We start from the raw sequence: 22295 nt of genomic DNA, 5'->3' as shown, positions 1-22295 counted from the left end.
GAGAGAGAGAGAGAGAGAGAGAGAGAGAGAGAGAGAGAGAGAGAGAGAGAGAGAGAGAGAGAGAGAGAGAGACAGAGAGAGAGAGAGAGAGAGAGAGAGAGAGAGAGAGAGAGAGAGATAGAGGGGGAGAGAGAGAGAGAGAGAGAGAGATACATGAGAGACTTACTGTATACACCATATTTATGGGAATAGGCTGCCATTTGGTACAGTACATCACCAGGGAGTAGCTACCTCTGGGACCGAACGTCTTCTGGTTATTTCTTGGTTGGTTGAACATTGGTTGGTTGGTTGAATGTTGGGCCTAGATGTATAGAGAGAGAGAGAGAGAGAGAGAGAGGAGAGAGAGAGAGAGAGAGAGAGAGAGAGAGAGAGAGAGAGAGAGAGAGAGAGAGAGAGAGAGAGAGAGAGAGAGAGAGAGAGAGAGAGAGAGAGAGAGAGAGAGAGAGAGAGAGAGAGAGAGAGAGAGAGAGAGAGAGAGATACATGAGAGACTTACTGTATACACCATATTTATGGGAATAGGCTGCCATTTGGTACAGTACATCACCAGGGAGTAGCTACCTCTGGGACCGAACGTCTATTGGTTATTTCTTGGTTGGTTGAACATTGGTTGGTTGGTTGAATGTTGGGCCTAGATGTATAGTCATTGGCTTGTTGGCTGAATGTCAGGTTGGTTGAACATAGACCATTGTTGATAGGCTGTTAGTTTTCATTAGGTTGTATTTTGGTTGTTTTGTTGGTTAGACTGGTTCCTAGGAGGAGGAAGAGGAAGAGGAGGCTGAGCTGTGACAGTATGACATCATTCTCCCCTTACCTGCTGAGAGAGAGAGAGAGAGAGAGAGAGAGAGAGAGAGAGAGAGAGAGAGAGAGAGAGAGAGAGAGAGAGAGAGAGAGAGAGAGAGAGAGAGAGAGAGAGAGAGAGAGAGAGAGAGAGAGAGAGAGAGGAGAGAGAGAGAGAGAGAGAGGGAGAGAGAGAGAGAGAGAGAGAGAGAGAGAGAGAAGAGAGAGAGAGAGAGAGAGAGACAGAGAGAGAGAGAGAGAGAGAGAGAGAGAGAGAGAGAGAGAGAGAGAGAGAGAGAGAGGGAGAGAGAGAGATAGAGGGAGAGAGAGAGAGAGAGAGAGAGATACATGAGAGACTTACTGTATACACCATATTTATGGGAATAGGCTGCCATTTGGTACAGTACATCACCAGGGAGTAGCTACCTCTGGGACCGAACGTCTTCATTTAATAGTTAGTGCAGTAGGGCTTCTCATCATGCTGAAACACAATGCACAGAAAACATCTTAGTTCATTAGATACATAGATATACACAGATAGATAGATTGATAGATAGATAGATAGATAGATAGATAGATAGATAGATAGATAGATAGATAGATAGATAGATAGATAGATAGATAGATAGATAGATAGATAGATAGATAGATAGATAGATAGATAGATAGATAGATAGATAGATAGATAGATAGATAGATAGATAGATAGATAGATAGATAGATAGATAGATAGATAGATAGATAGATAGATAGATAGATAGATAGATAGAGATTCCCCCCTCCATCTCTCTCCCCTCCCCCTTCTCTCCCTGACTTACTCTCTCTCCCCCTTCCCTTCCTCCTCTCCCTCCTACATCTCCCCCTCCACGTTATACCTCCCTCCCTCTCTCCCTCCCTCCCTGTTGATACTATCTCCCTCCCTCCCTCCTTCCCACCCTCCCTCCCTCCCTCCCTCCCTCCCTCCCTCCCTCCCTCCCTCTCCCCTGTCTTTGTACCTCAGCATGTTGTCCTGGGGTCAGCTGTCTATGACACTGTTGATACTACCTTTCCCCCTCTCTCTCTCTCTCTCTCTCTCTCTCCATACCTCTGCATGTTGTCCTGGGGTCAACTGTCTCTGACACTGTTGACACTTCAGACACAGAGGGTGGTAGTCACGCCCCAACGACCTCTTCTTCTCACCTGGACCAATGGGGTTCAAGGATACCAAGGGTTAGAGGTCAAATGTCTGTCATGAACCAATGGGGTTAGAGGATAGCAGGGATTAGAGGTCAAATGGTGTCTGCCATTCAGAGAGAGATCTGCACTGTGACTGGAGAGTTACCTGTTAGGTTCCTGTTAGAGTTGCTAAGCTACCGGTAATATACCAAAGTTACTGGAATGTTCTATGGTAACTTTGGAAATTTATACTTGAGTAACTTTTTTAAAAAGTATTCCTATATAGTGTGTCTGTGTCCATATTGTCCATGCGTTTTCAAAAGAAAATAGCCTAATTAATGAAAAAAGCATCTAATCAACAATGGCATTATTTTAAATTAATTCTGCAACTCTGACAACTATTTACTTTTTTCCCAACTGCCACCAGTTTGGCGCCAACACATTTACAACAAAGACATATTGACAGTCAAATAAATATATATAAAGTATATTTCATGCTGAAACCCTCATATTAAACACCAATGCTATTTACTAAGTTCATGGTTTATATTTGCAACCCTAGTTCCTGTACCGGACACATGCAAATAATGCAAGTCCCTAAAGGAAAGGAAGCCAAGTTAGTATTTGAACAAAGCCGGAATGTGAGACAACAGTCTGCTGCCTCATATCAACTGAGGACTTAAGACACAGGAAAGGAAAGGAGGCCAGGTGAATGGAAGCCAGGTTAGACTATTGGAACCCAGCCTCTGAAGGAAATGAAGCCAGGTTAGACTATTGGAACCCAGCCTCTGCAGGAAAGGAAGCCAGGTTAGACTATTGGAACCCAGCCTCTGCAGGAAAGGAAGCCAGGTTATACTATTGGAACCCAGCCTCTGTAGGAAAGGAAGCCAGGTTAGACTATTGGAACCCAGCCTCTGCAGGAAAGGAAGCCAGGTTAGACTATTGGAACCCAGCCTCTGAAGAAAAGGAAGCCAAGTTAGACTATTGGAACCCAGCCAGTCAAGGAAAAGAGACCAGTTTAGGGTGTTGGAACTTATCCCGGGATGAAAAGAAGGCCGGTTAGAAAGGAAAGGACACCAGGTTAGAGTGTTGGAGCATAGCCGGTGTGTTAGAGAACAGTCTGCTCCCTCAGAGAAGCCACTTCCTGTTGTCTGTGTGTGAGTCATGACAGACTGTTCAGAGCATGGAGACACACACACACACACACACGCACACAGACACACAGACACACAGACACACGCACACAATAGGAAAGATATAACGATTGAAGCTAGAAAAGATTTGTGAGCGATGCCTCTCAGAAACCTGTAACTATTCCATAATTCTATGGCATCTCTGACCCACTGTATGACACTGCAAACACACACACACACACACACACACACACACACACACACACACACACCCACACATTGCACTCACCAAAGTAGACGGGTTTCCCACAGATGGGACAGTAGCCCACCATGATAGATGGTATTCCTGACACTGTTATTTAGCAGACAGCAAGTGTGGACGTAGAGAGTGTGAGTGTGAGATGGAGAAAGTGTGTGTGTAGAGAGAGAGAAAGTGTCTGTAGAGAGAGAGAATGTGTGTGTGAGAGAGTGTGTAGAGAAAACGTGTGTGTGTGTCAGAGAGATGTACAGGAAATAGGTTCAACTCTCTGAATGTGACGTGTTCTGATGACAGAACCAGGATGTGGCGAGTACCTTGTCACAGCGAGACAAAGAAAAATAATTTCAAAAGAAAATGCTATATCAACACATTGGTGTCACTGATAATACAAAATATACATAGAAATAGGACAAAGTTATGTTATGAAATGATATGATACATATAACTAGAAAGATATGATACATAGAACTAGAAATATATGATACATAGAACTAGAAAGATATGATACATAGAACTAGAAAGATATGATACATAGAACTAGAAAGATATGATACATATAACTAGAAAGATATGATACATAGAACCAGAAAGATATGATACATAGAACCAGAAAGATATGATACATAGAACCAGAAAGATATGATACATAGAACTAGAAAGATATGATACATAGAACTAGAAAGATATGATACATAGAATTAGAAAGATATGATATATAGAACTAGAAAGATATGAACAAAAAAGGCTGTGAAAACATGTCATTGTGGTCTATTGGCTTGATCTTACTCAAAAGATCATATGAAACTACCCTTTAATTGAGTAAAAATGGTTGAAATAGAAAAATAATCGTCATCAAGATATCATTATGTTATTCAAAAACATGCGTGTCACAATTATTGGCTGCCCTATAAATTATTTTGAACAAAACCTAATTGAGTGCATTTGTAAAGTATTCAGACCCCTTGACTTTTTCCACACTTTGTCTTATTCTAAAATTGATTAAATTGTTTTTTTTCCTCATCAATCTACACACAATACCCCATAATGACAAAATGAGAACAGGTTTTTAGACTTTTTTATAAATGTATTAAAAATAACAAATGGAAATATTACATTTACATAAGTATTCAGACCCTTTACTCAGTACTTTGTTGAAGCACCTTTGGCAGCGATTACAGCCTCGAGTCTTCTTGGGTATGACGCTACAAGCTTGGCACACCTGTATTTGAGGAGTTTCTCCCATTCTTCTCTGCAGATCCTCTCAAGCTCTGTCAGGTTGGATAGGGTGTGTCGCTGCACAGCTATTTTCAGGTCTCTCCAGAGATGTTAGATCGGGTTCAAGTCCGGTTTCTGGCTGGGCCACTCAAGGACATTCAAAGACTTGTCCCGAAGCCACTCCTGCGTTGTCTTGGCTGTGTGCTTAGGGTCGTTGTCCTGTTGGAAGGTGAACCTTAGCCCCAGTCTGAGGTCCTGAGCGCTCTGGAGCAGGTTTTCATCAATGATTTCTCTGTAAATTGCTCTGTTCATCTTTCCATTGATCCTGACTAGTCTCCAAATCAAATCAAATCAAATTGTATTTGTCATGTGCCGAATACAACAGGTGTAGACCTTACCGTGAAATGCTTACTTACAAGCCCTTAACCAACAATGCAGTTCAAGAAATAGAGTTAAGAAAATATTTACTAAATACACTAAAGTAAAAAAATAAATAAAAATTAACACAATAAAATAATAACGAGGCTATATACAAGGGGTACTGGTACTGAATCAATGTGTGGGGGTACAGGTTAGTTGAGGTAATTTGTACATTTAGGTAGGGGTAAAGTATCTATGCATAGATAATAAACAGCGAGTAGCAGCAGTGTAAAAACAAAGGGGGGAGGTGTCAATGTAAATAGTCTGGGTGGCCATTTGATTAATTGTTCAGCAGTCTTATGGCTTGGGGGTAGAAGCTGTTAAGGAGCCTTTTGGACCTAGACTTGGCACTCTGGTACCGCTTGCTGTGCGGTAGCAGAGAGAACAGTCTATGACTTGGGTGACTGGAGTCTTTGACAATTTTTTGGGCCTCCCTTCTGACACATCCTAGTATATAGGTCCTGGATGGCAGGAAGCTTGGCCCCAGTGATGTACTGGGCCGTACGCACTACCCTCTGTAGCGCCTTACGGTCAGATGCCGAGCAGTTGCCATACCAGGCGGTGATGCAACCGGTCAGGATGCTCTCGATGGTGCAGCTGTAGAACTTTTTGAGGATCTTGGGACCAATGTAAAATCTTTTCAGTCTCCTGAGGTGGAAAAGGCGTTGTCGTGCCCTCTTCACGACTGTCTTGGTGTGTTTGGACCATGATAGTTTGTTGGTGATGTTGACACCAAGGAACTTGAAACTCTCGACCCGCTCCACTACAGCCCCGTCGATGTGAATGGGGCGTGTTCCCAGTCCCTGTCCCTGAAAATCCTCCCCACAGCATGATGCTGCCACCACCATGCTTCACCGTAGGGATGGTGCCAGGTTTCCTCCAAACGTGATCTCATCCCAGGTAAGAGGGGGAGTGGCAGCAGCAGCAGGTTCTCCCCATGTGAGCTGAGTCCAGTGGGCCAGTCCTGTATCCCCCCTCCCAGACAGCGACAGTGGTCTGAACCATGGCTAGCTATCCACATTTTGGCTTGACTAAACAAGGTCTACCAAGAGGGAAGAAGGGAGAGCAAGGTAGAGGAAGAGAAAGAGGGAGGAGAGGAAGGAGGAAAGGGAGAAAAGGGTTCTCTCCATCACGACTGTAAGAAGGAAAGGAGGGAGTAGGCCGAGCAAGAGGAAGAGGAAGAGGTGGAAGATGACAAGGAGAGTTGATCTGTCCATCACTACCATAATGAGATCTCTTCTGAGGGCTCTTGTTCTCTCCTCTTTCCCACAGAGGAGCACCATTCGCAGGCAGCCCAGAGCAGACTATCCCCTGAGAGAAGGCTAGCCCCTGGAGGTTTCACCTTGGATTTATACAGAGAACCCCCCAGTACTCAAACTGCTTTACATTGTAGAGGGGTATCTAATCTCATTGGAGGCGACCCAATGACCCAGAAATGCTCCGTGGACAGGCTTCCTCCCTACCCCCGTTTCGCTGGCAGGGGGGCTCGTAAGAACACCCTCCCCTCCTTGACTCCAGCTCCACCCCTTCTTCACCTGCCCCCCTTATCATGTTATGAGTCTCACCGACAGGTGCCGCCCCCTGGCCTACCTGTTGCAGGTGTAAGTATGGTGTGTCGGACACAGCTGCCCTCCCCCTCCTCCCCCTCCTCCCCCTCCTCCCCTCTTTCTCCCACTCCCCCCATCTCTCGCGCTCTCTCCTCCTCCCCCTCTCTTCCCTTTAAAGCAATACTTAGACCAGGCTTTCTGCCTCCTCTACCCCTCTCCACCTCCTCTTCCATTCCTACTCTCTTTCTCTCCACCTCCTCCTCCTCCTCCTTTGTTCCCCCTCTCCCGCCCTCCAGTGAGAGAGGCAGGAGGTCACCTCGCCGTCACTCTATCCAGCTGGAGCCGCTGAGAGGGCGAGGAGGAGAGGAGGAGGAATAGAGGAAGAACAGAGGAGACAAGAGGGAGAGGAGGAGAGGAGGAGAGGAGGAGAGGGAGTGAGACACCATGTTAGCTGTTGTGGTGTGATATGTGTAGTTACTTGTAAAAACCACTATAGTATGCTGGACACTTATTTGCTGCTTGCTGACCTCAATGTGTGCATGCATATCAACAGTCTAAAGCAGTAATCTCCAATCCAAAGAATTAGTTGGAATAATTTGTTTGTTAGACATTTCCTATTTATACTGTATGGATAATAAAACCCATCCTTTATTCACTTGTGTTTTAGCTTTTTCCCCACACCCACACTGAAAGTTGTTACTGACACTAAACTTTAGTCTGTCTTGCTTTATGATAGTCACATGCCTCTACCTTTACAAGAAGTCTGTCAGTATTCTTCATGAGGGCTTTAAAGCTAATTTTAATTTGACTGTGTACTTCAAGAACATACATGTATTTTCCAAGAAAGACCTGTTACTGGCTGTGTCTGAATATCCATTCTAGCGTAATACTTACTTAAACTGCATACTAATTTTGCCTTTGATCTAGTATAATTCACTCTTATTTTCTGACTCACTTGTTTGGCAACAGCTGATAGTCAGATAAAATGACGCGCTTTACCGAAATGAACGAATGACGGGAGTCAATGCAATCGTGCATTAGATGACGCATTCTGAGTACTATTGCCGCGTTCACATGCTAGTCGGAACTTGGAAACCTGGACATTTCAGACTTGCTTACTGGTTGTAGTTATACACTTGCCGCATTCAACGAATCAACAAGTCGGACATTTCAGAGTTTCCTTGGTCCGACTAGCATGTGAACGCGGCATACTTTCTAAATTTCACATACTAAAAAATTTAACGTTTTTATATACTATTTAGTACTCTAATATGGGTATTCGGACACTGCCTCTTTGTCTCTCACAAACTGAGCACGAGCACAGTCATTATGGCCACAGCTTCCTCTGACCTGGCAGACCACCTGTGCTGTTCCATCTGCACAGACATCTACACTGAGCCTGTGTCTCTAAGCTATCAGCACACCTTCTGCAAGAGATGCCTCCAAGACAGCCTGAATGTTGGACACCAACTCTGTCAAGAGGGCAGGGCTCTGGTCAGAGACAGAATCTTCCAGATCAACAGACTGATCAGGAACGTGGCCTACCAGCTGAAAATGGAGGAAGATGCTAAAAGACAGAGAGCTACAGCCGAGAGAGGAAACAGTAGAGAGATGAATGTCGTGAACATGGAGAGGCTCTGAAGCTGTTCTGTGAGACGGACAGTAAGCTGATCTCTATGATCTGCAGAGATGGGTGAGACAACAGAGGACACACATTCAAACCTATAAGAGAAGCACATGAGGATCTGAAAAAAGAGGTAGCCTCGGATTTATGCTACTTCAAGAAGGACATTAGTGTGATGGAATACTCAAGAGATGAGCAGCAAAGAGAAATGTCTCAAGCAAAAGAGTCGTCAGATCATCTCAAAGTCCAGATCAGGTTGCTTGGTTGACAAGGAGATAGTAATTGCCAGGCTGGAGGAACAGCTAAAGGAGAAGAGAGTTAAAACGGCCTCTCTTCAGTCTGAGCTGGACCTCACTGAGTCCAGACACTTCCTGCTCTAGTGGATGGAGAGGGGCTGCACTGAGATGAGGGAGAGGAGGAAGGAGGAGGAGTGGGTGGAGAGGAATATGATAGAGAGGAATATGATAGAGGGATTAGGATAGAGGGGAATATGATAGAGGGAATATATTGAGAGGAATGTGACAGAGAGGATTTGTTTCATTAGATCACTTTAAGACTTAAAACCTCTTAGGCTGACAGTCGCCGAAATCGGGCGCTAGAATTTCTTTAAAAAATATGTAAATGTTTACATGACTTTTTTGATTGATTTCCCACCGTTTTATATTTCAGAAGATATCCATCCAGACCTTCCTAGAAACAGGTAAATGTCCTCTGTCGAATAAACTTGTATTTGCCTCCCTCTGGTGGTCGGCTGCATCATTACATGCATTTATATCACTTAACTGCAACGTTAAGTCAAAGGGGCGTTCCAGGAAAAACATTTATCCAGCTTGACTGCTAAACGGCACAGCCATGGCAAAGCAATCACTGAATTAGTCTCGAGCAGGCAGAGCTAAATACATAACTTTCATAGCTCTACTATAAAGAATGCGACCTACACACTTCCTTAAACCTAAAATAAGTCAAGAAGTAATGTTGTGTGGAAGTCAAACATTTGTTCAGAACGACAAAATCGAGAACTTTACATAGCCCTTCTCCCATTGTCTATAGGAGGGATGCACACTGGTTAAATGGCCCAAATGTTAATTTAGACATTCACAAATACAGATTTTGACTATCACTAATGTCATGAAATGTTTGGCAAAGTAGTAAAGAAGGTTGTATTATACTTTTCTTGTGTACTAGATCATATGGTTTGAAAAGTTTTTTTTTTTTTCTCTCAGACATAAATGAACAATTCCAGGTGAAAGCTAAAGGTCATAGCTTCCTGGGGGGAGGGACACCACTACATTAATAAAATATTGCCCTCTTGCTAGATTGATGACTAAAGCCCTAGTGAAACAGTGCAAAATGGTTGTCAGCTCAACTGGTTAAATACAAGACCTGTTCATTGTGAAATGTATGTGTTCAAGTCTAATAATTTTGCTCTATATATTTTCTGCTCTGTATGTAATTTTATCTGTTTAAGCTGTTTGGATTGTTAATTGATATAACACAGGGCACCATTGAAAAAGAGACACTGGTCTCAATTGGGATTCCCTGTATAAATAAAGAGGAATATGATAGAGGGAATATGATAGCGTGTATTATGATGGAGTGGAATATGATGGAGAGGAATATAATAGAGGGAATATAATAGAGGGAATATGATACAGGGAATATGATGGAGGGAATATGATAGAGTAATATGATGGAGGGGAATATTATAGAGAATGAATTGAGGAATGTGTGACGCTCTTGAGCAACAAAGGTTGTCTGTTTGGTTATATAACTGGAAAGACATGGATAAGAAAATGTTCAAACTTAATTTTAAACAATACTGTTCTAAATTCATCTTATATTGATTTCCTTATTTAATAATGTATTAAACTAAAATGCTAAACATCAATGACACCTACTCTTCAATTACATTTTTTGGGCCTACATAATTACACATCCAGCTAATTTCATCCCTCTATGAGCATGCGTACCGTAAAGATAACGTAAGGATCACTCGACTGCAACAGCTCTGGTTGATTTAATCGATCAATGGCTCAGGTCACTTGACCAAGATAAACTTGTGGATGAGCTGCTTCTTGATTTTAGTGCTGCATTTGACCTTGTTGATCATATGGCTAATAGCTGAGGCCATTGAAGAGAGATGTTTTCTTGAACCCTCATTTCTTTTTTGGAACTTTGTTACTGAGGTGACATAGACTATGGAAGACTTGTTTTACTGTAGTAAGGTAGCCTATGTATTTTATTGATGATGATGATGATGATGATGATGATGATGATGAATATTGACATTAGTGGTAGGCTGAGATCGAACAAACAACCTAAGTAAGCCTGGCTGCTATTTATGATATCTAAAACATATTGACTTTTAATTAGGCAAAACACATGTCGTTTGAATAGTCAACCATTTGATATGAGTTACAGCATATTTCTTTTAATAAAAAATTAGGTTATATGGATTCATTGCATATATTAGGTATGACTGTGCTGCATAGGTACAAAAAATCTAAAATAAATAAACGAAATTGTGCCAGCATTTGATTACACATGAAAGCTGCTCTGGGTAACCATGGCAATGGGGACTCCATTGTGACATCACAAGATTCCGATTCTGGAAGGTTACCTGTTGAACAGACAAACTGAACAGTGCAAAGAGACTGATTCAACTAACCACTGACAGATTATTAATGTTCTATTTCATTAGTGAGAGAACACACTGCTTACTTCAGAGGTAGGTTGTAATATAAATTATTGTGAATGTGTTTCAGTAGTATAACTTATTTTCTAATTACTTGTGTATGAATGTGACATTTTAAGTAGACCTAACATGACTAGTGAAACTGTTGAAGAGAGATAGTTTGCTTGAGTCCTCTTTTTGTGAGAAAATGCTTCATCCTGACACCTGAGATGTCATGTTACAATTGTAGTGAGCCAGCCTAATGGCTAATGCATTCTATTGATGACAGAAAAAAAACCCTCTCTGTGTTACTCACCAACATATGTTGTAAACAATTATCTCAATAAATATGTACCAAAAGAGTAGGTTGTGTAAAAAAACAAGTACGCCTTACTAATTTGTAGCTGATTCATTTCTAATGAGAATAATATGTTCTTAATTGAATGGACATCCATTTCAAATGGTTGAATTGATAGACCTCTTTAAATTGAGGTGCACTCAGGGGCACTCAAAGAGAAGACTGGCGTTTTTACCTCCTTGGTTTTTAAAATAGATGAAACTGTACAAGTTAGGTCCTGCATGGATATAGAGTCATTTTCTACCCAAAACACAGTGTTTTCAATGATACGATGGAAGTGATTAGTGTGGTTTGTGAGAACCAGGCCCAATATGGAGTAGAGCTACATGAGGGGTTGAATAAGGCTCAATAGTAAGGTACAGAAAGAGCCTGAAGTTTGCTTTTTAAAGTCTGTGTTGTGCTTTTTCATCTGCCATGGCAACGCCTTGCATCACAATGATGATGTCATAAAGGATGTTGTTCACGAAATGATAAGAACAGCCAAAATCGATTCATTTGAACTTGGTCGCTTTTCCAGTAGCCAACTTTTTACTAGTAATTCAGATAGGCCTATTGCGTAAACATATCTGGAGCAGGATTCTCACTTGCTTAATTGTAAGTAGCTGGGAAGAAAATGCGTGCACATTGTAAAGAGATGCATTATTATTTAGTTAGCAACACCCACTTACTACAACGTAGTTCTATTTAACAATATTAATTAAAGCAAATATACGTTATTGTAAGGGCAAAATGTTCCATATGCCATGGAATGTAAGCTAACAATGTTTTGTCCTTATTTCTTTTTGTATTAGGCTACACCATGGCAATGCTTATAACTAGGGGTTTAACGATTCGTTTTAACAACGATTCGATTTGTATCACGATTCGTGGTTGTCGATACGATTCAAGGACGATATTGGTTCATTTAGAACGATACGATCCGAAACGATTCAGTGACTTGAAATCGATTCAGTAACCTTTTAGCCAAAAATTCAACCAGTGTGACTGAAATAAATACCTGGATACTGGACAGTGCAGGTGAAGTTTCCTAGATTCCTGTTTCTTGTAAGGACCGCAATGGTGGCTTGATAATTTCTCGCTCGTCGGCTTCTCCTCTGTCGTCCGCCATACTATGTTTTGTTGTCTTTGCGCCTTTGCGCTGCTGCTGGCGCGGGCGATGACGTCACGGATAGGCAGACTGAATCGAGTAATGTTTAAAGCCTTTATCATTAAAAGTGCTAAGAAAAAACATCCATATAAAGTCTGACGTGCTTAAATCCAATGGGTTATTTCCTAGTATCGATACAATCGATTTATTACATTTTAAAACGATGTTAGATTGATATATGTTGTCCAAAAGGCCAACTCGCCGAGCACAGATCGGTGTAGTTGGATCATATGAATATAAATCGATACATCGATGTAGTAGATGGATCGTTACACCCCTACTTATAACTGTTCTTGTCTAAATGTGTTGTATCGTGTCTGTCTGTTTCAGTGTATTTATGTCCTCAGTTCTTATGGTTGTCTTGTCATAAAAAATAAACAACCGTTCTATCATAGACGTTCATATCAGGATTATGTGGTTGTCTCACCTAGCTACGTTAAGTTGAATGCACTAACTAACTATAAGTCGTTCTGGATAAAAGCGTCTGATAAATGGCTAGAATGTCAAATGTTATGCTGGGTGTGGGGAATGTATTTTTACACTTAGCTGGCCCATTGGCTAGGGGACCCAGGGTTGGGACAGACTGGTGCAGAGCATCTGAGAGGACACTAGATATATATATATATATATATATATATATATATATATATATATATATATATATATATATATTGTGTGATGTATAAGTAAATAGTGCTGACTCATACAGTATGTAATGTATGTCTGTACTGAATGTGATCACTTTCATCATGTCTGTTTCTTTTCTCACGCAGAATGTGAGAGATGTGAACAACTGTCCTCTCACTGAGTTTATGGCTCACTGTATTGCCTCCCTCCCACCACTGGCTTTCACCAATCAGAGTCCTATACCAACCATGTTGCATCCCCCCTCTCCATTGGCCATACGCACTCAGGATGCACAGCGGTTCATTGTATTTTCATACTTTGTCCCTGAAACCTGCCAGTCTGCTGAATGCCCAGTTGCCACAGAGGCCACTGCAGATGTATCTACAGGTAAACGAGAGGACCTATGGACAGATACACATCTTTCCTCAATGCTGCATCGATACCTGCCACACTTCTTTGTCGAAGACTCCATGCAGCCACATCAGGCAGTAGAGGGCACCACTGAGGTCTCAGTTGCTCCAGTGGCAATATCTAATGTCGAGGAAGAGGACAGATTCTATCCTTACACCCTCCCACCCCTGGCTCAGCGGGTCATTGGCAATTCATTCAATTTCCTCGAAACCTCCCAGCCTGCTGTTTCAGCCACAGAGTGCCCAGTTGCCAAAGAGGCCACTGCTACCACAGCCACAGTCAAGGGAGAGAATCGATGGGCAGCTAGAAGTCTTCCTTCAGTGCTGCCTCCATGCCTGCCAACAGTCTTTGACGACGACTTCATGCCACCAGAGCAGACAGTAGAGGATACCTATGAGGTCTCAGTTGCTACAGAGACCACTGCAGGCACAGCTACTGTTGATTTTGGAGTGTACAGATCAGCAGCTAAATGCCCTGTCCCAATGCTGCCTCCAAGTCTGCCACTTGTCTTTGACATTGACTACAAACTGCCAGGGGAGGCAGTAGAGGGCACCACCAAGTGTCCAGTTACCAGTGAAAAAAACAATGATGTGTCCACTCACCTCAAAGAGGACATGGCAGCTGATCAAAGCCCTCCTGACCCTGCAGCACTGCCCCCAAGCTCGCCATGTATCCGAGACTCTGACCACAAACTGACCAAGGAGACAAAAGAGGATGCCACCGAGTCCTCCATTGCCACAGCGATCACTGCAGGCACATCCATTGTCCAGGGAGAGGACCTGTTGGGTGATAAAAGCCCTTCTCCAATGCTGCCTTCAAAGTTGCCACACATTCTAGACAATGACCACAAGCAGCCAGAGGAGGCAGTAGAGGACACAAACAAGAGTCAAGTGTCCAGGGAAGCGGCCGTTTCCGTATCCACTGTTCACAATCTGCCAGGGGAGGCAGTAGAGGACACCAACAAGTTTCCAGTTGCCAGGAAAGCAGCCGTTTCCGTGTCCACTGTCCACACAGAGGAGTTGTTGGCTGATAAAAGTCCTCCTGCACCTGCAACACTGCCTCTAATCCTGACCTGCACCCACAACAATGACCACAAACAGCTATGGAAGACAGTTGAGTGCACTACAAAGTGCTCAGTCGACACAGAGGCAACTGTTGCCATTTACACATGGGATGATAAAAGTCCTCCAGGTCTGCAATGCATACACAACAACAATGACCACAAGCAGCCAGAGGAGACAGTTGAGGACACCACAGTGTGCTCAGTTAACACAGAGGCAAGTGCAGTTGCATCCACTGTCAAGAGAGAGGAACTGATGAGTGATAAAAGCCCTGTCCTAGCACATCCTCCAAGCCTCGCATGCATCCTTGACAAGTACCACAAGCAGCCAGAGCAGAAAGGGAAGGGCACTAGTGAAGAGGTGGATCGCTGCCCTCATGCTCACCAGCTGGTCCCAGATGCTAACTTAACTCTGGCAACCCCTCTGCTCTGCATGGCCACTAAGACGCCTGTTAGAGTGAGAGCCTCCATATGCAGGTCAGAGGATGAGGAACCCAGGCCCTGGACGCTGGAAGAGGCAAAGGTAGGTGTCCTATTTTACACTACTACTCTACAGGGTTGGGGGTCTGTTCCATTTCAATTCAAAGCATTGAATTAAGTACTTCCTGAATTGACTGGAATTGAAATGGAATTGACCCCAACCCTGCTACTCTATGCTCATAGTATAAAACATCACCCCTTACTAGGGTAAACATTTGTATTACGTTTGGTGTGGACCCAGGAAGAACATCCATGGCTATTATAAAATCGGTTTGGGATACAAATAAACAAGTTACCTCAATTACTGTCCTCCAAATTGTGTGCCCCATGAGGACATCAATGTATGTTGATCACTCAAATGTGTATTGAATGTGCCACATTGGAACAATATTACATCTAGAGTCAATGTCTTCCTGTTAGGATTATTGGACAGGCATTGACATTGAGAGTGAAGAGAGGAGCGTCAAGGAGGAGGTGAGCCCGAGGGAGGGTTTAAAGCGTGAGGCGGACCTTGCCCAATCCAAGATCTCCAATGGGACGGTTTCATCAGAGAGAGCAGAGACCATCCTGGGAAGAGTGGGCTTTCTGGCCATGAACCTCAAGCAGAAAGTCACATTTTTAAAGATGGAGGAAAAATAGAAAAATAAGAAACTGAATAAGATGTTGAACGGTGACGAGAAAAAGAGAGAAAGGAGATGAAGGCGAGAGAGAAAGAGCAAAAGAAAGCCATGAAGGCTGAGAAAAAGAGGGACAAGTTAGAACATAAAAAGAGAGAGAAGGAAAGAAAAGAGAAGGAAAAGGCAGAGAAAAAGAGGTTAGAGGGGCTGATTAAGATACACAATGCCATGATGAAAGACAGGATTAAGAAAGAGAAGAAGTGGTCTGAGGAGCTGAAAAAGAGAGAGAAAGCTCAAGCTGAGCTCCTGGAGATGGAGCGAAAGATTCAAAAAAAGGAGGAGAAGAAGAGAGAAAAGAGGAGGAAAGAGGAGAGGAAGAGACTGGAGAAGAGGAAAAAGAGGGAGCCAGCTGGAGGTGGAACTGAGAGGGTGATAGAAGAGCAGGGAAGGGATGAAAGCTTGAAGATGGATGAGTAGACTGGGTAAGAAAGAGTGAGAAGGGAGACACTGTATTTTTGCATGCAATGAAAAACAAAGAATAAAAAAATAAATGATTACTCTGTTTGTTTTTTGTCAAGGCATACCGTACAAAACATTATAAACACAAAATGTTTACTTTTCGCAAATTTGGGGAGTGTTGCACAGTTTAAATGTTGAATCCTAAATCGACACTAAGTACTCCTACATGTTGAAAGGATTGGATAGGTGTACATATAAATTAGGTGTAATATGGCAAATAAAGCCTATCAGAGGGAAAGGTAGAGCCATTACCAGTGTTTATACCTATGGGATAGGTAGAGAAAATTCTAAAACAAATCTCACAAGCACTCATCCATAGTCAAATGAACTACTGTTGTCTGGAGAAATGCAGGTGTTGGTGACCTAAAGAGACTGCAAATAGCACAAAATAAGGCAGCAAGAAAGGTTCTGCAATGTGGTTATGAGATGTTCTCCATAGAATTACATAATGTACTCGAATGGCCGACTGTCAAGGAAATGATTAAAAAAAACACACAAAAAAACATTTTTCATGAAATGTACTGAAAGACCAACCGCTATATGTGATTAACTGGATATGGTCAAAGACGACTCGTAAAGGCAATAGGAATCTGGATCTGTTTCTGTGTCCTTTTCTTTTTACCTTGCTTTTGTTATTTTGTTATTTTTTAAATGTTTTGTTTTTACATTTCGTAAAATGTAATAATTACAAAAACATTTCATTTAAATTTCAATGTAGTAACATACTGTATCATTCAAATAAATATTATTATTTGTCTAATCATATTTTTTGCCTTTGAAGCTTAATATTTTGTAATATAATGTATGACTGACATGAGGGTATGTCACGGATTCTGCCGAGACTGCTCCTCCTCCTGGTTCGGGCAGGCTTCGGCGTTCGCCGTCCCCGGAGTACTAGCTGCCACCGCTCTATGTTTCGTAGTGTGATTGCTTTTGTCTGTCTTTTACACCTGTGTCCATTTGTGTGTTGATTACTTGTCTTATAAGTTCCTTGTTTTGCATTAGTCTGATTGAGTGTTGTTCTTTTCTGCCTGTCGTGCAGAGCTGCGTGTCTGCACTCTGTCTATGTTTGGGATTATTCTTTACGCGTGTTTGCGTAATTGCCTCGCCTCCGTCTGTTTTCGAGGTCATGTTTTTTTTGTTGCTCTTTGGACTATTAAAGTCTTTTGGACGTATCCTCTGTGTCCTGCGCCTGACTCCTCCACCACATCCGCATCGGAACTACTGACAGAACAACACACCTAAACTATGGAGTCAGAAGGAACAGCGGCGGCACACCTGTGTCCATTTGTGTGTTGATTACTTGTCTTATAAGTTCCTTGTTTTGCATTAGTCTGATTGAGTGTTGTTCTTTTCTGCCTGTCGTGCAGAGCTGCGTGTCTGCACTCTGTCTATGTTTGGGATTATTCTTTACGCGTGTTTGCGTAATTGCCTCGCCTCCGTCTGTTTTCGAGGTCATGTTTTTTTTGTTGCTCTTTGGACTATTAAAGTCTTTTGGACGTATCCTCTGTGTCCTGCGCCTGACTCCTCCACCACATCCGCATCGGAACTACTGACAGAACAACACACCTAAACTATGGAGTCAGAAGGAACAGCGGCGGCACCCATCCCTGGAAGACCGGATCAGCTACCAAGACACCATGATCCGGCAACTTGGGGCCGCCATGGACGAGGTGTCCAACACTCTGCGCCGGTTGGTGACTCGAGAGGTGCCCACGCACTCTTACACCATCCCATCACCAACGGCCAGTCCTCCTCTCTCAGCACCGGAACCCAGTGGCATTCGGCTCTCGCTCCCGAGGGCATATGACGGTTCTGCAGCCGGGTGTCAGGGATTCCTCCTGCAGGTGGAACTCTACCTGGCCACCATACAACCGGCGCCCTCGGGATACGAGAGCGTCTCCGCCCTCATCTCCTGTCTATCCGGCAAGGCGTTGGAGTGGGCCAACGCCGAATGGAGGGGAATAGACGCCGCTACTATCACCTACGCGGAGTTCTCCCGCCGCTTCAGGGCTGTCTTCGATCATCCACCTGAGGGGAAAGCGGCGGGAGAGCGTCTGTTCCACCTCCGACAGGGGAAGAGGAGTGCACAGGAGTTCGCACTGGAGTTCCGGACGCTAGCGGCGGATGCGGGGTGGAATGAGAGGGCCCTCATCGACCACTACCGGTGTAGCCTACGAGAGGACGTTCGTCGTGAGCTGGCCTGCAGGGACACCAACCTGTCGTTCGACCAGTTGGTGGACATCTCCATCCGTCTAGACACCCTGCTGGCTACCCGCGGACGTCCCGAGTGGGGGTCGTCCATTCCACCCTCCAGCACCTCCGAGCCGATTCCCATGGAGCTCGGGGTGCTGGGCGCTAGAGAGAGGAGGAGAGAGAAGCCGAGGGGGCCATCCCCTGCACCAACTGTGGTCGTGGAGGACACACCGCGGCCAGGTGCTGGGGAGGGTCTCCTGGGAGAGGGGACAACAGGTCACGCACTGGGGAGTCATTTCAGGTGAGTAGGCGCCCCACTTACCCAGAGCTTTCTGTTGGTCACATGAGTATTCCTGTGAGATTTCCACAGGTGGCACCTCATTCCCAGCATAAGGCGCTAGTAGATTCAGGCGCAGCTGGGAACTTTATTGATCGGGCATTTTGTTGTAGGTTAGGAATTCCCCTTCGGCCGGTAGAAGCTCCATTTCCTGTCCACGCCTTAGACAGCCGGCCGTTGGGGTCGGGCCTGATCAGGGAGGTCACAGCACCACTGACGATGACGACGCAGGGGGGTCATGAGGAGATCATTCAGTTTTATCTGATTGACTCTCCTGCGTACCCCGTGGTGTTGGGGCTTCCCTGGTTAAACACCCATGATCCTACCATTGCGTGGCAACAGAGGACTCTTATGGAGTGGTCTGCCCAGTGTGTAGGGAGATGTCTAGGTGTTTCCGTAGGGGCGACCTCGGTAGAGAGTCCGAACCAAGTGCCCGCACTGCGCATTCCCCCTGAGTATGAGGACTTAGCACTTGTGTTCAGCAAATCGAGGGCAGCACGGCTACCTCCTCATAGACAGGGGGACTGTGCGATAAATCTCCAAACAGGAGCGGCTCTTCCACGGAGTCGTGTGTATCCCCCTGTCTCAAGAGGAGACAGCGGCTATGGAGACTTACATAGCCGAGTCCTTGGCACAGGGATACATACGGTCCTCCACTTCCCCGGTTTCCTCGAGTTTCTTCTTTGTGAAGAAGAAGGACGGGGGATTGCGCCCGTGTATTGATTACCGTAGTCTCAATCAGATCACAATTAAGTACAGGTACCCACTTCCACTGATTGCGACTATGACGGAATCGTTACGCGGAGCGCAGTTCTTCACAAAGTTGGATCTCAGGAGCGCGTACAATCTGGTGCGCATTAGGGAGGGGGATGAATGGAAAACAGCATTTAGCACCACCTCGGGTCATTACAAGTATCTCGTCATGCCATACGTGTTAATGAATGCTCTTTCAGTCTTCCAATCCTTTGTTGACGAGATTTTCCGGGACATGCATGGGCAGGGTGTAGTAGTGTACATCGACGACATCCTAGTGTACTCTTCTACACGAGCCGAGCATGTAGCCCTGGTGCGCCGAGTGTTGAGAAGACTGTTGGAGCATGACTTGTATGTCAAGGCAGAGAAATGCCTGTTCTTCCAGGAGTCCGTCTCCTTTTTGGGTTATCGGTTGTCCGCGTCTGGTGTGGAGATAGAGGTAGACCGTGTATCGGCCGTGGCGTAATTGGCAAACTCCAACCACTGTAAAAGAGGTGCAGCAGTTCTTGGGTTTTGCTAATTACTACCGGAGGTTTATTCTGGGTTTTGGACAAGTTGCAGCTCCCATTACGTCCCTGCTAAAGGGGGGTCCGGTTCGTTTGCAGTGGTCGGCTGAGGCGGACAGGGCATTTGTCAAACTGAAGAACCTGTTCACCTCGGCCCCGGTGCTGGCGCATTCGGATCCCTCTTTACCATTCCAAGTAGAGGTAGACGCGTCCGAGACCGGTATTGGGGCAGTCCTGTCACAACGGTCCGGCACGCCACCTAAACTCTGCCCCTGTGCGTTCTACTCCAAGAAGCTCAGCTCGGCGGAGCGCAACTACGACGTTGGGGACAGGGAGCTGTTAGCCGTAGTCCAGGCCCTAAAGGTGTGGAGGCATTGGCTTGAGGGGGCTCAACACCCTTTCCTCATTCTGACTGATCACCGTAACCTGGAGTACATCCGGGCAGCTAGGAGATTGAACCCTCGTCAGGCTAGGTGGAACATGTTCCTAACCCGGTTTGTTTTTAAGATCACATACATCCCAGGGTCCCAGAATGGTAAGGCAGACGCCCTGTCCCGGCGGTATGACACAGAGGAGAGGTCAAACGAGCCTACTTCCATACTGCCGGAGTCTTGTTTGGTGGCTCCGGTGGTATGGGAGGTCGATGCGGAAATCGAGCGGGCACTGCGTACCGACCCTACTCCCCCCGAGTGTCCTGTGGGGCGGACGTACGTTCCGCTCGAGGTTCGTGATCGTCTTATTTATTGGGCTCATACATCACCCTCCTCTGGACATCCAGGTATTGGCTGGACCGTGCACTGTCTTAGCATGAAATACTGGTGGCCAACGTTAGCTAAGGATGTGAGGGTTTATGTCTCCTCCTGCTCGGTGTGCGCCCAGTGTAAGGCGCCTAGACATTTGCCCAGGGGTAAGTTACATCCCCTGCCCGTTCCACAACGACCATGGTCCCACCTATCGGTGGATTTTGTAACCGACCTACCCCCCTCCCAGGAGAATACCACCATTTTGGTCGTTGTGGATCGGTTTTCCAAGGCCTGTCGTCTCCTTCCAATGCCGGGTCTCCCTACTGCCCTACAAACCGCTGAGGCCCTATTTACCCATGTGTTCCGGCACTATGGGGTCCCCGAGATATTGTGTCTGATCGAGGTCCCCAGTTCACCTCCAGAGTTTGGGGGGCGTTCATGGAACGATTGGGGGTCTCGGTAAGCCTTACCTCGGGGTACCACCCAGAGAGCAATGGGCAGGTGGAACGTGTCAACCAGGATGTGGGTAGGTTTTTGAGGTCCTATTGCCGGGACCGGCCGGAGGAGTGGTCTAGGTTCATCCCCTGGGCAGAGATGGCCCAGAACTCTCTCCGCCACTCCTCCACCAATTTAACACCTTTCCAGTGTGTTTTAGGTTATCAGCCGGTCCTGGCACCATGGCACGAGAGCCAGATCGAGGCCCCTGCGGTGGACGAGTGGATTCGGCACTTCGGAGGAGACATGGGCGCTGCCCATGTCCATCTGCAGCGTGCCATCCGTCAACAAAAGGCGAGCGCCGATCGCCACCGCAGTGAGGATCGGTGTACGCACTGGGAGATCGAGTCTGGCTCTCGACTCGAAACCTGCCCTTCCGCCTGCCCTGCCGGAAGCTGGGTCGGGCGGTTTGTGGGCCCTTCAAAGTCCTGAGAAGATTGAACGAGGTGTGTTACAGGTTACAACTGCCTATAGAGTACAAAAATATTAACCCCTGTTCCATGTGTCTCTTCTCAGGCCGGTGGTAGCTGGCCCACTCCAAGAAGATGAGATAGGAGAGACCCCTCCGCCCCCTTTGGACATCGAGGGGGCCCCCGGCGTACAGGGTCCGGACCATCTTGGACTCGAGGCGCCGGATGAGTGGTCTCCAGTATCTCGTGGAGTGGGAGGTACGGTCCGGAGGAACGGTGCTGGGTGCCCAGGAGGGACATCCTCGATCCATCCCTCCTGACTGAGTTCCACCGTGGGCATCCCACGCGCCCGGGTCCGCGTCCGCCTGGCCGTCCCCGAGGCCGGGTCGGCGCACGGCTGGAGCCGCGCGTCAAGGGGGTACTGTCACGGATTCTGCCGAGACTGCTCCTCCTCCTGGTTCAGGCAGGCTTCGGCGTTCGCCGCCCCCGGAGTACTAGCTGCCACCGCTCTATGTTTCGTAGTGTGATTGCTTTTGTCTGTCTTTTACACCTGTGTCCATTTGTGTGTTGATTACTTGTCTTATAAGTTCCTTGTTTTGCATTAGTCTGATTGTGTGTTGTTCTTTTCTGCCTGTCGTGCAGAGCTGCGTGTCTGCACTCTGTCTATGTTTGGGATTATTGTTTACGCGTGTTTGCGTAATTGCCTCGCCTCCGTCTGTTTTCGAGGTCGTGTTTTGTTTGTTGCTCTTTGGACTATTAAAGTCTTTTGGACGTATCCTCTGTGTCCTGCGCCTGACTCCTCCACCACATCCACATCGGAACTACTGACA

At 45.6% G+C, this 22295-nt stretch overlaps 1 pseudogene; it reads right to left on the bottom strand.

The window, feature by feature from the left end:
- Positions 1-735: 735 nt before the first annotated feature.
- LOC121565254 lies at positions 736-3511 on the bottom strand (annotated as a pseudogene).
- Positions 3512-22295: the final 18784 nt, after the last annotated feature.

Source organism: Coregonus clupeaformis, unplaced genomic scaffold, assembly GCF_020615455.1.
Source record: "Coregonus clupeaformis isolate EN_2021a unplaced genomic scaffold, ASM2061545v1 scaf2479, whole genome shotgun sequence".
NCBI lineage: Eukaryota > Metazoa > Chordata > Actinopteri > Salmoniformes > Salmonidae > Coregonus > Coregonus clupeaformis.
This window is presented reverse-complemented; position numbering and strand designations above follow the sequence as displayed.